The sequence below is a fragment of the Bos grunniens genome, chromosome 5 (assembly GCF_055505025.1).
Source record: "Bos grunniens cultivar Pamir isolate PY7600 chromosome 5, Bosgru_T2T1.0, whole genome shotgun sequence".
Classification (NCBI taxonomy): Eukaryota; Metazoa; Chordata; class Mammalia; order Artiodactyla; family Bovidae; genus Bos; species Bos grunniens.
In genome coordinates, this window is record NC_141169.1 from 90975530 (window position 1) to 90989243 (window position 13714).

The 13714-nt window shown below is 39.4% G+C and overlaps 1 long non-coding RNA gene across 3 annotated transcripts in view; it reads right to left on the minus strand.

Annotated features, from left to right (window-relative positions):
• The window catches only part of LOC147372601 (uncharacterized), a 64263-nt gene that overhangs the window by 44174 nt on the left and 6375 nt on the right, over positions 1-13714 (minus strand). For 2 of the 3 annotated variants that reach the window (XR_015164216.1, XR_015164215.1), the window contains exons 3-4: positions 12982-13188; positions 12023-12149 (exon numbers count right to left, since the gene is read on the minus strand). This is a non-coding gene — a long non-coding RNA (uncharacterized LOC147372601). The remainder of the gene's footprint in view (positions 1-12022; positions 12150-12981; positions 13189-13714) is intronic. The other variant, XR_015164217.1, reaches the window with a different exon arrangement.

The following is a 13714-nucleotide window of genomic DNA, read 5'->3' on the forward strand; positions in this document are numbered from 1 at the left end:
TGCTATGCCTCACTGAAGTCTCAAATGATGGTTAGCATTTTTTTTATCAATAATTTTTTTTTTTAGGCCATCCTACATGGCATCCAGGATCTTAGTTTCTTGAACCAGGGAAGTCCCAATAATGTAGCTTATTGGTAAATACATTGTTTTTTAGACCTACATAATGCTATCGTGCACTTAATAGACTGCTGTATAGGGTAAACATAATCATCATAAGCAGCAGGAGACCAGAAAATTCATGTGACTCAATTGTGATATTTGTTTTATTGTGGTGGTCTGAAATTGAAACGATAATATCTCCAAGGTATGTTTTAAACAATAAGGCATAATAAGATAAGAAGTGTCATAAGAGTGTTCCACTAAAATAGAGCTAGGAGTTTAAAGGAAGAAAATATTGCAACAGATCATGAGGCGAGCAAAGAAGAAAAAGCTAAAGAACATATTTCATTTGAGATGGACTTTATGACAGTATAATCTTGATGAGAATCACAAAATGCAAAGCCACAGAGACATAAAACTCACTAAATAACGAGAAAGAGTAACAGTGATTGGCTATAGCACTGGGAGTAGCCAGCATGAAGACTAGAAATTTAAATCAGTGCCCATTGAGTAGGCATTGAGAGCTTAGCAGTCTGCGTGCATGCTCAGTTGCTCAGTAGTGTCCAACTCTTTGTGACGGTATGAACTGTAACCTGCCAGGCTCCTCTGTCCATAGGATTATCCCAGCAAGAATACTGGAGTGGGCTGCCATTTCCACCTCTGAGGATCTTCCCCACCCAGGGAATGAACCTGTGTCTCCTGCAGTTCCTGCACTGGCAGGCAGATTCTTTACCCCTGAGCCACGGGGGAAGCCACTTGGCAGTATGGTGCATATTTAATTTTCTAAGAGATTGGATCAATGAACCAAAACACAGAGTTCCTTGGTGATAACATACTTTATATGGGGCTGCAGCCAGAGCCCTTAGAGAAAAAGCCAGAGGGGGAAGATTTGACATTTAGTGAAATTGATTATAAGGTCTGAGCCTGAAAAATATGAGATGCCAGGTTTTAAAATCAACCCAAATGGCCCTCATTTAATTTTATCTATTTCTTTTTATTATGTAATTTCTACACAGGTGATAGGACTGCATGCAATTTGTGAACATTCAGAAAGCTCAAAATACCAAACTCTTTGGGGATTTGCTGTTTTTGACAATGTCAACTCAGTCTAAATTAAGATTCATAGAGGCAAGTTCTGCCCACCAATAGACACATCTAAATCCCCAGAAGTCAAACAAATAGGCTTTGCTATCCTCCTGCCAATAGTAAACATGCTCAAATGGTAACAGAGTGATCTTTTCTAGGCATATCTGCCTCCGAGAAAAGTGACTGATGTCTCTGCAGGCTCTATTTATGTAAATATTAATCAACAGCTTTTGATAAAGAAAAATACAGCATATGCTTAAACAAACATACACATATGTTTTTTGAAAAATATTTTAAATACAAGCAGCTTTGCGGAAATTCTCAACGTTTATTCCAAACGTTAGCAATTACATTCTCAAAGGAAAGATTGGTCTCTATAAATGAAATAAATGCAGGGACTTTTTTTTCTTTATTTAAGTACTTGTGATTGTGCAACACAGATGTCAAGATATGTTTATACTAAGAGTTGGAAAAATAAGCACAGGACTAGGGACACAGACTGAAAAGAAATCAAGAGCTAAGCAGGAAAGAGAGACTGGAAAAAACCTGTATATTATTTTCTCTTCTTTCTATTCCATTTCAGTGTGAGTGTATCAAAGCATTGCTTTCATGAGAGCTTACTGCTTGGACAACTCTACACTGAAAAGTAGGGAACAGGGAGGGAATAATAATGACTGTTTGTTAAGCATCTAGTTTGTGCTAGAACATCTGCTAGACTCTCTCATCTGTTATCCTTCAAATGAGGCAACTCATATTACTCACAGAAAGATCAAAGAAATTATCCAAGGTTATAGAACTATAATAATAGTGCCCAATTCATTGGGCTATTGTGACAATAAATGGATTAAAACATGGAAAGCATTTAAAACAATGACTGGCATGCAGTATGTAAACATAAGCCATCACTATTAGGCCATGAGAAGACCAGTATCTATCTCACTTTCTTTAAAATATAACTGAAATACATAAAAATACATTGGGACTTCCCTGGTGGTCCAGTGGTTGAGACTCCATGTTGCCAATGTAGGGGGTATGGTCTGATCCCTGGGGGGACTAAGATCCTACACATCACTGAACAGCCAAAAAGATAAAATAAAGAGAAAGAAAAATACATATTATGTAAACTGTGTGTGTGTGTGTGTGTGTGTGTGTGTGTAGCTTAATGCTTCAGTCATGTCCAACTCTTAGCGACCCTATGGACTGTAGCCTGTCAGGCTCCTCTATCTGTGGGATTCTCCAGGCAAGAAAACTGGAGTGAGTTGCCATGCCCTCTGACCCAGGGATGGAACCTGCGTCTCTTACGCCTCCTGCATTGGCAGGTGGGTTCTTTATCTCTAGCGCCACCTGTTTATTTCCACAAAATATAATTTAGAATGTTCTCCATTTTTGTATTCTTGTCACATTTTTAGTGTTACTGATTCATGGAAGCACCATTTCTCAGCTATTTTATATTTAGAATCACCATTATAATCTAAAATTCAGTTACAGGATATTAAATCTCAAATATAATGGAAGGAAGGCCTCCCTGTGATTTTTTAGCAGAGTGAATAAACAAATCATATGGCACCATTAACAAGTTTCACATGCTTTATTTGTATAACTGTGCGGTGTGTACCCAATCACAGAGACACATTTGTAAGAGATATGTCCGTCTCTGCATGTTTAAATGTGTCACAGCCATGGCAAGGCCTCTTGGGCTCCTTTCCTGTGAGCGCAGAGAGCAAATTTCTGAAAGCCTCAGCCAAATTTTCTTATTGAATTCCTTTGTTTCAAAAAAATATATAGTTGTCTCTTTGAGTAAAGTTGTCTAACCTAGAGATGATCATACTAAGGAAGTAAGCCAGATGGAGAAAGAGAAATATATGATATCACTTACATGTAAAGTTTTAAAAACGGATACAAATGAAGTTACCTACAACACAGAAATAGAGTCACAGACACAGAAAACAAACTTACGCTCGCCAAAGGGGAAGAGGCCAGGTGAATAAATTAAAAATTTAGGATTAACAGATACACACTATTGTCTATAAAATAGATAACCAACAAGGACCTACTATATAGCACAGAGAACTATAGTCAATATCTTGTAACATTCTATAAGGGAAAATAATCTGAAAACAAATAGATAGATAATATATATAACTGAATCACTTGGTTGTATACCTGAAACTAATGCAACATGGTAAATTAACTACACTTCAATTAAAAAAGAAGGAAAAAAGTTGTCTAGGATAACATGTAATAGATTTATCACTTTTGTTTATAAATAAATATAAAGACATTCAAAAATGTTCTCAGTTTTAATTTCTAACATTTAATATATAATATTAATAGATATAGAGCACAAAAATCAAGGGACCTCTGGGGATTTTGAGTAACTTTTAAGACTGTAAAAGGGGCTACACTTCCCTGCTGCTGCTGCTGTTGCTGCTAAGTCGCTTCAGTCGTGTCCCACTCTGATCGACCCCATAGACGGCAGCCCACCAGGCTCCCCTGTCCCTGGGATTCTCCAGGCAAGAACACTGGAGTGGGTTGCCATTTCCTTCTCCAGTGCATAAAAGTGAAAAGTGAAAGTGAAGTCGCTCAGTCGTATCCGACTCTTGGCGACCCCATGGACTGCGGCCTACCAGGCTCCTCCGTCCATGGGATTTTCCAGGCTAGAGTACAGGAGTGGGGTGCCACTGCCTTCTCCATCACTTCCCTGGTGGTCCCCAGTGGTTAGGATTATTTGTTCCCAATGCAGGGGGCATGGTTTCAATCCCTGGTTGAAGAACTAAGATCCCACAGGCTACACAGCATGCCAAAAAGGAAAAACTATAAGAGGTGACTGAGACAAAAAGTTTGAGAATGGCTGTTGCAGGTGCTATTGTGTTAATTTTCACGGAAAAGCGGAGGCTTGACTCTACCCAGCCACAGCAGCACCACGGCTGATCAGACTGTAGTATGAATGGGATGTGTGTGCACCCATTTTGCATGTTGCATGCATGCCTGGTGTGGGCAAGTGGGGGTGAGTGTGAAGCAAAAGTGGACATAAATCACAGCATCCCAGTATAGAGTGCATTTTATTTCATGTCCTCACCTGACAGTTTTAAGAGGTAAGTACTCTTACTATCTGCATGTGGCATTTGAAGTAATTAACATATAAAGAGAGAGGGAACATTCAGTAATAAAGGTATAGACAACGGGGCAGAAATAATAGGCAGGAAGCCTATTTTTCATCTGGAAGAGAAATTAAAGAAAGGCAGAGTAGGTGAAATAGAGCAAGTCTCAGAGGAAACAATCAAACAATAACCACCCACCACCCTCTGTTTGATCTTGAGAAATTGTTTGTCTCCATTTGAGGGCAGATCCTTCACTTGGGCTTCCCATGTGAAGCTAGTGGTAAGGAACCCACCTGCCAATGCAAGAAACTTAAGACCCGAGGTTAGACCCCTGGGTCCAGAAGATTCCCTGGAGGAGGGCATGGCAACCCACTCTAGTATTCTTGCCTGGAGAATCCCATGGACAGAGGAGCCTGTCCCATCAGGTCGCACAGAGTTGGACACCATGAAGCAACATAGCACACATTCATATGTAGAGATATTAATACCTAATATACCCCTCCCAGTGTTTTATAAGGATCAAAATGAATGCAAATGTTTATAGAATTTCTCTTTGAGCTTTAAAGTCCAGAAATAATAAATAAGATCATATTGTGCATATTCAGAAAGCACTGTATATGTGCACTTATGAATATTTTAAGATTGATTATTCAGTTTAGATGGAATTTCAACTTATTAGTTTGATCATTTCTTAATATTAAGCACAGTATTTTTGAATGGTTTTTTGGCTTTTTCCTACCTTGGGTTCTTAGTCCAGTTAGTTTGAAGTCATGAGATGTGTTAAGCTAATTGTTGCCAATGTGTTTAAATAACATTGATAATTATTGGCATTTTCATAAATTCTACAACAATTTGCTCTTCAAATGACTAGAAAAAAAGTCTCGATCACAGAGCTTTTCAGAAAGCCAAGATCCCTCTTGGGAGCTATCATGAGTGGAAGGCCAGAAAAAAAAAATGCTTTCTAAATTTCCCTTGTGGCTTGTTGATTTAAGGATTATTTTGTGAAATGGAGTTGGCTATAGTTTACTTTTTTTCATGTGTGTGTGAAGTCAAGCACCAGCAATCTGTTTGCAAATGGAATGTTACCAAGCTTCTCTCAGGCTTTGACCAAGCACATTCATCTCACTGTGTCTTTCAGAAACCACAGTAAGAGTGTCTATATTACCAATCTTGGCAATGAGCTGGCACCAGAGCTTGTCTGAAACCTGTTCAAGTGAACCCATGCAACTCCCCAAGCTGATATTAGTTTGGTTTAGCTTCAAAAGTCAGGAAACTTGAAACTTCCTGCATTTCTAACACTAGCTATACAATCAAAGACAAGTAGCTCCAATCTGCTCCTCTGTAAAATAATGAGGTTTATTAAAGCAAATGCAATCTGCAATCTTTATTTCTGTCCCCTAAAAGGAGCATTTTGAAATTCTGAAGGTAAGTACCATGGAAATGTCATTCATTAAAACCATTATGTAATGTCTATCCCATATCCACAAATGGATGTGTTCAAGGAAAAAAGGCCCACTCTGAAACTAGCCTTGTTCCACCTTTGACATTCAATAACATCTAGACAAAATTTTAGACTAGAAAACAAAAAGTAATAATAAAGTAATACATAGAAAGGATGAGGTTTATGATACAGACCAAGTACTCTAAGAGTTTGAAAGAAGAAAATTAAGTAGGCTAGAGTGACTTGAATTGTATTAATGATAGGAAAAGAAGAAAGTAAAAAGAAAGCTTTGAAACTTGATAGTGTTGCAATAACGTGAAATATCTTGTTTAATTCTTTCTTTCCAATATCACATGCTATGTACACATGTGTAGAAAAAGAAAGAGAACTCTTCTTGTCTTCCAGCTAATGTTTTCTTCTGAAGTCATTACATTCAGTGCCAAAGAAAGAAGTAAAGTTGACCCTTGAACAAGGTGGAGAATGAATCCAAGTGTAACTGGGGAAGATTGTAGGTAAGAGGAGAAGGAGACGACAGGACTAGATGGTTGGATGGCGTCACCAACTGAATGGATGTGAGTTTGAGCAAGCTCCAGGAGATGGTGAAAGACAGGAAAGCCTGGTGCACTGCAGTCCATGGGGTTGCAGAGTCAGACACGACTCAGCAACTGAACTGAACTCACACTTGGCCCTTTGTTTCCTCAGATTCAACCAACCATTCAACAGACCATGTGGTACTATAGTATTTATTATTGAAAAATATCCCTATATAAGTGAAACCATACAGTTCAAAATCATGTTTTCCAAGGGTCACCTATATGCTCCTTTTCACAGATATACACACCATTCCAAATTTTATTTCTGAGAAAATACCTCAAAGTTCTTGTGAGCCAGATGTATTCAGTGTCACCAGAAACAGAAGAATCAAAAGTACAGACTTTTCTTCCCCTGTAACTAAGGCTTGTAGTTTCCTTCCTCTGTAGGTTTTCCCAAACATGGCTCCTATGGTAAAATCTGAGACTTTGAACTTATTATTAGTCTCACAAGAATTTATGCCAGAGCTACCATTTCCTAAATGAAAGCACAGAAACAACTCCTTGAACTAAACACAAACAATTGCACAAAGAGATAAATGTGGCTCAGATGGTAAAGAATCTACCTGCAATGCAGGAGACCTGGGTTCGATCCCTGGGTTGGGAAGATCTCCTGCAGAAAGGAATGGCAACCCACTCCAGTATTCTTGCCTGGAGAATCCCAAGGACAGAGAAGCCTGGTAGGCTACAGTTGTGGGGTCAGCAAAGAGTCAGACATGACTGAGCAACTAACACTTTCACTTCTTTTTTCATAAATATTTTCAGAGGAATTTTTTAAATGAACATAAAGAGGAAAAAACATAGGAGAGTATTCTGCAAGATAATGAAGGTGAAAATATTTCAAAGCATTACTGATATGGAAGATGTTATTGAGTAATTCTCAGCACAGTTTCTTAAAAATAGAATTCAGAATAATATCTAAAAATGTGTATGAATAAAAACTACCTAATAAAGCCCTAAGAATATTTGACTTTCTCTAAGCAGATGAGTGAATAGTGGAACTTCTACCCAATTTCTGCTGTTGCATTTCAGGATTTGAGCAAGAAAAGCAAATATGTATGCAGTTTTTGGACCTAGTGATGTGTTGTTATTCAGTTGCTCAATTGTGTCTGACTCTTTGTGACTCTTTGCAACCCCATGGACTGCAGCATGCCAAGCTTCCCTGTCCTTCACTCTCTCCTAGAGTTTTCTCAAACTCATGTCCATTGAGTTGGTGATGCCATCCAACCATCTCAACCTCTGTCACTCCCTTCTCCTGGACCTTGGCTTTCTTAAGCTTCAGGTGGCATTCTCCCTGTTCTACATGACCACTGTAGATCCTAAATACTATACCTAAGATCTTTAAACATGTGCTATAGAAAACATTAAAGAACAGGTCTTGTAAGCATCACATAGTACTTATATAATATGTTTATACAAAGATATATCATAACAATTACACAGAAATGAACACAGGCATGAAGAGCATTTATGTAGGTTAACTCTAATTTTACTATAAAGCATGAGATTTTACATGGAGCCAGAGACCCTTAAACCAATGGTGAGTACTGCTGATTAGTTGACTCATTCACTCATCCAAGGAGCAGTTATCAGGGACTTCTCTAGTGGTCCAGTGGTTAAGAATCTGCCTCGCAATGCAGGGGACATGGGTTCAATCCTTGATCAGGAAACTAAGATCCCACATGCTGCAGGGCAACTAAGCCTGTGAACTGCAACTACTGAGGTCTAGAGCCTGCACACCACAGCTAGAGAGAAGCCAGAGCCCACGCACTGCAATGAAAACCCTGTGTGCTACAACTAAGACCTGATGCAGCCAAACGCAAAAAAAGCCATTGTTGTTACCTTATGCCAGGCACTGCATTAATCATATGAATAAGATGTGAGTAAATAAGATTTGATCCCTTATTCAACTCACAGTGAAGTGGGGCTGACAAACAACTTGAAAAGGCTAAGAGAACACATAACAGATTCAGATTTAAAACACTGTACAGTGACAGAGGAAGCAGTAGCCAACTGGGCCCACAAGTCAGGGATGAGATGGTGCAGAGCCTTGCAAAAAAAGAAAGAATACTTATTTCACAATGGACACAGTGGGGACAGAGAATGCAAGCACAGGAAGCAGCCCGTGTGAATACATGGAGTCATGAAAGGGTATGTGGCTGTTCAATATGACATTGTGCACAGAGCATGCATAGGTGAGTGGCAGGAAGAGAGGCTGGGAAGGGAAGCAGAGCCAAAGCATGTATGCTGTGTTAAAGGAATCCAGATTGCTACCTGAAGGTATTGGGAGTGACATAATCAGATCTGTGGTTTTGAAAGAGAACTTGTGGAAGCATCAAGAACGACTTCATTGGGCTAAGAGATCCCTGCAATTTGTTTTTTAAAAAAATAACTATATTTGTTTATTTATCTTTGGTTGGGCTGGGTGTTTGTTGCTGGATGGGCTTTTCTCTAGTTGCAGTGAGCAGGGGCTCCTCTCTAGTTGCAGTGCACGTTCTTCTTATTGCAGTGGCTTCTCTTGTGGAGCATGGACTGTAGGGTACCCAGGCTTTAGTAGTTGTGGGTCCCAGGCTCTAGAACACAGGTTCAATAGGTGGGGAACATGGGCTTATTTGCTCCGAGGCATATGGGATCTTTTCAGATCAGGGATTGAACCTGTGTTTCCCACATTAGTAAGCAGATTCTTTACCACTGAGCCATCAGGGAAGCCCCCTGCAATTTGCTATTATACAGGCCAAGTTCCTTATGGGAAACAAGAATGTTCTGAAGCTGACTTTAGTTAACAACTGGGACCAATGCTGCTAGCTGCCTGCATACTATCTCTATTCCCTCTCATCACCACTGACAGAATTAATATTTTCTTTGGAGTGGCAAGGGGCCAAATTAAAAGTGCTTATCTCCCTCAAAAATCTCATTTGATGCTAAAGCCATAGAACCATAGTTATGCCTGATAAGATTTAAGGGGAAGTCTACTGAAAGGAGTTTCTGTAAAATCTGTTGTTTTCCTGATTAAAAAATGATCCATGGTGAACACATGCCTTTCTGTACAACCCTGCTCCTTCTTTCTGCCTGAAACATAAACATGATAGCTAGAGATGGAGCCATCATATCATAAACTTCAAGATAAAGCCACACACAAATGATGGTAACATGGAAATACAAAAAGAATCAGGGTCCTTAATGGTTCAGAATCCATGTACAAATCCTTGTGTCTCCTGTCCTTTGAAATCAAAGGCTTTTGCTTTAGTCTCCTAAAGCTCCCTTGAGTCTCAAAAAGCTGTCTCCAGAGTTAATGATTAGGAAATATGAAGATGTAGAAACAAAGAATGTATATTGGGCCAGGAAACTGATAACATTTAGACTATCCATCACATGGCAGAATCACCAAATTCCTAGCTTCCTGAAAGACACAGAACATCTGATAAACATTCCTAAGTGGTTTTTACAGGAAGCAGGCCCCCACTAGATGAAAAGTGCTGACTGCGAACATGGAGACCCCAGATCAACTGAAACCAGAAGGCTGATGATGCTCAAAACTTCACCTTGATGCCAACCAAACCGAGAACTGAGCACAAGCTGATGCGGCACCCTGCGGCCCCTCCCTTACACTGTGTTTAGAACCCTTTTCTTGAAAGCCATCAGGAAGTTCAAATTTTTTGAGCATGATCTATCAGTTGTCCTTGTTTGGTACCCTCCAATTAAAAAAAAAAAAAAAAAAAACAACACTGTGCTTCCCTTCACTGGAAACCAGTCAGTAGACTGATTATACTGCATGCAGGAGAGTGGATTCAAGTTTGGTTCAGTAACAGTTCAATCACTTCAAGCCATTGTACCACCTCGAGTTGCCCATCTCCAGATTTCTTTTGACATGTAAAAGTACAATTCTGCTTCATATGGTACTGTAGTCACATTTCAATTATGTGTAGCAAAAAGTAATACTGACTCAGCAACAAAGGAAAATTTATGACCAAAAAAATCTTAAAAATTAAACAGTAAACAAGCAGAGAAGAGAATCTTGCTCAAGACAGAGAATGGACTAGAGAAGACCCACTAAGCCTTTTGTTGTGGTTTATAGTTCCCAAAGCCTCAATCTTGGTCTTAATCAACCTCATCTTTTATTGACTTTTTAAAAGTTTAAATCCATAGTATAATTCTTCATATTCTACCTCACTTAATTTTTTTTTTAACATTTCCTAGGATTGAAGTAGGATTAAGAGTAAACTAGGCTTCAAACTTAAGGATGACCTCTGTTACTACCTAAAAAGCACAACCAAATAAACATCCAGGGTACTTAGAGGGCCCCCGTGGCAACCTAAGCAATCATTTTTCTCTTATACTGCTAGCTAAAAATTCCTATTAAAGGAGGTATAACTAAGATATCTTATTGTGGGGACTTCCCTGGTGGTCCAGTGGTTAAGAATCCACCTTCCAATGCAGGGGACACAGGTTCAACCCCTGGCTGAGGAACTAAGATCCCACATGCCAAGGGGCAATGAAGCCCATAAGCTGCTACTGAATCTGTGTGCCACAACTAGAGAGTCTGTGTGCCGCAACAAAAGATCTCACATGATGCAAGTAAGATCCTGCATGCTGCAACTAAGACTTGATATAGCCAAATAAATTCAAAAAAATATATAGCCAAATAAATTTAAAAAAAATTTTAAGTAAATAAAAAATATTAAAAATAAATAAATACCTTATTGTCACAAATTACTTTTGGTGAAAGGGCCATGAAGAGCCATAGTTGCTACTTTTTTTCTTTTTTTGTTTTCCATGTAAGAACTGAATGAACATCAGCATTCAGTTCAGTTCAGTCGCTCAGCCGTGTCCGACTCTTTGCAACCCGATGAATCGCAGCACGCCAGGCTTCCCTGTCCATCACCATCTCCCAGAGTTCACTCAGACTCACGTCCATCAAGTCAGTGATGCCACCCAGCCATCTCATCCTCTGTCGTCCCCTTCTCCTCCTGCTCCCAATCCCTCCCAGCATCAGAGTCTTTTCCAATGAGTCAACTCTTCTCATGAGGTGGCCAAAGTACTGGAGTTTCAACTTTAGCATCATTCCTTCCAAAGAACACCCAGGGCTGATCTCCTTTAGGATGGACTGGTTGGATCTCCTTGCAGTCCAAGGGACTCCCAGGAGTCCTTCTCCAATACCACATCAATACACAATTTATATTTAAACCTTCTAGATCTACCAAGTGAAGCTTTGGAACCTCAATACACTGGGCAGGTCACATCTTCTCCTCCAGTCAATGTGCACAGTTCCCATTAGCGTTTCTGGGCTTCTAGCCATAAAGGCAGACTACCATGTGGCTCTCACCTATTCAGTTTCCCGGCACATCGCAGGAACTGTTTTGATTATATGTGGGCTAATGCCGACACATTGTGTTGTTTCAACTAAGCAATTCCAAACATTCCCATCTGAAGCCAACCTATATAATCACTCTGGCTGCCAGATGTTCTTGTGAAGAACTGTCTCCTCAGCCTTGTCATAAACCTTGATTAAAGCAAATGAAGGGCATTCTATTTACTTCATCACCCTTATGTGGAACAATGCCCTGGCTATTGATTACAACTGGCCCACAGTTGGAAAGAATCACCATTACTATATGAAAAGTCCTAAAAGCTCAACTGAGCAAGAGCAAATGTGCAATACAATTTAGCTGATTGATTTTAACTAACAGTTAGTCAGCCCGACTTACATGGACAAATCCTTTGTGACACTACCTACATTTATTGTGGTCCAACAATCAGTCATATCACTTCTGGGAGGTTGGTTTTCTCTTGGGTGAGGATGATAAATAATGAAAGAGTCACTTCCATACAATACTGCAAAAAAGCAGAAAAGAAATATGTTATGCATAAAATATTTTACCTCTCCACAGCTGCATGCTTGTTTGATTGATCCCAGATGCCAGCAAAGGCAAGGCAAAAAAGCAAAACCACATTGCATGTTTAAACATCTTTTTATTTATACCTGTATAATCAATTCAATAGTCAGGATACACATTTTAAAATAAGATTTGCCATGAATACTCTCAGTCAAGTTCTATCATGGCTCAACCTTTATGATGATTAAATATGAAAAGACTTATACTGCATCAGAATGGTGGAGTTTTCACAAATGGTATTAAAGAGTGGGGAAACAAAAGAGAACAATCAGTTTTTACACCAAAAGCTGTGCTATCTATAACCTTTCAAATCGGAAACCTTCAAAAATTAGAAAAGCTGACATTAGTGCAGCCTTAACAATACAGGGAGAATGAGATGTTCTGTGGTAAATATAGGGTTTTTAGTGACAGGGGAGGCCTTACAAATAGCTATGAAAAGAAGAGAAGTGAAAAGCAAAGGAGAAAAGGAAAGATATAAGCATCTGAATGCAGAGTTCCAAAGAATAGCAAGAAGAGATATGAAAGCCTTCCTCAGTGATCAATGCAAAGAAATAGAGGAAAACAACAGAATGGGAAAGACTAGAGATCTCTTCAAGAAAATTAGAGATACCAAGGGAACATTTCATGTAAAGATGGGCTCGATAAAGGACAGAAATGGTATGGACCTAACAGAAGCAGAAGATATTAAGAAGAGATGGCAAGATTACACAGAAGAACTGTACAAAAATGATCTTCATGACCCAGATAATCACGATGGTGTGATCACTCACCTAGAACCAGACATCCTGGAATGTGAAGTCAAGTGGGTCTTAGAAAGCATCACTACAAACAAAGCTAGTGGAGGTGATGGAATTCCAGTTGAGCTCTTTCAAATCCTGAAGGATGATGCTGTGAAAGTGCTGCACTCAATATGCCAGCAAATTTGGAAAACTCAGCAGTGGCCACAGAACTGGAACAGGTCAGTTTTCATTCCAATCCTAAAGAAAGGCAATGCCAAAGAATGCTCAAACTACCACACAATTGCACTCATCTCACACGCTAGTAAAGTAATGCTCAAAATTCTCTAAGCCAGGCTTCAGCAATACGTGAACTGTGAACTTCCAGATGTTCAAGCTGGTTTTAGAAAAGGCAGAGGAACCAGATCAAATTGCCAACATCCACTGGATCATGGGAAAAGCAAGAAAGTTCCAGGAAAACATCTATTTCTGCTTTATGGACTATGCCAAAGCCTTTGACTGTGTGGATCACAATAAACTGGAAAATTCTGAAAAGATGGGAATACCAGACCACCTGACCTGTCTCTTGAGAAACCTATATGCAGGTCAGGAAGCAACAGTTAGAACTGGACATGGAACAATAGACTGGTTCCAAATAGGAAAAGGAGTACATCAAGGCTGTATATTGTCACCCTGCTTATTTAACTTCTATGCAGTGTACATTATGAGAAACGCTGGGCTGGAAAAAGCACAAGCTGGAATCAAGATTGTCGGGAGAAATATCAAT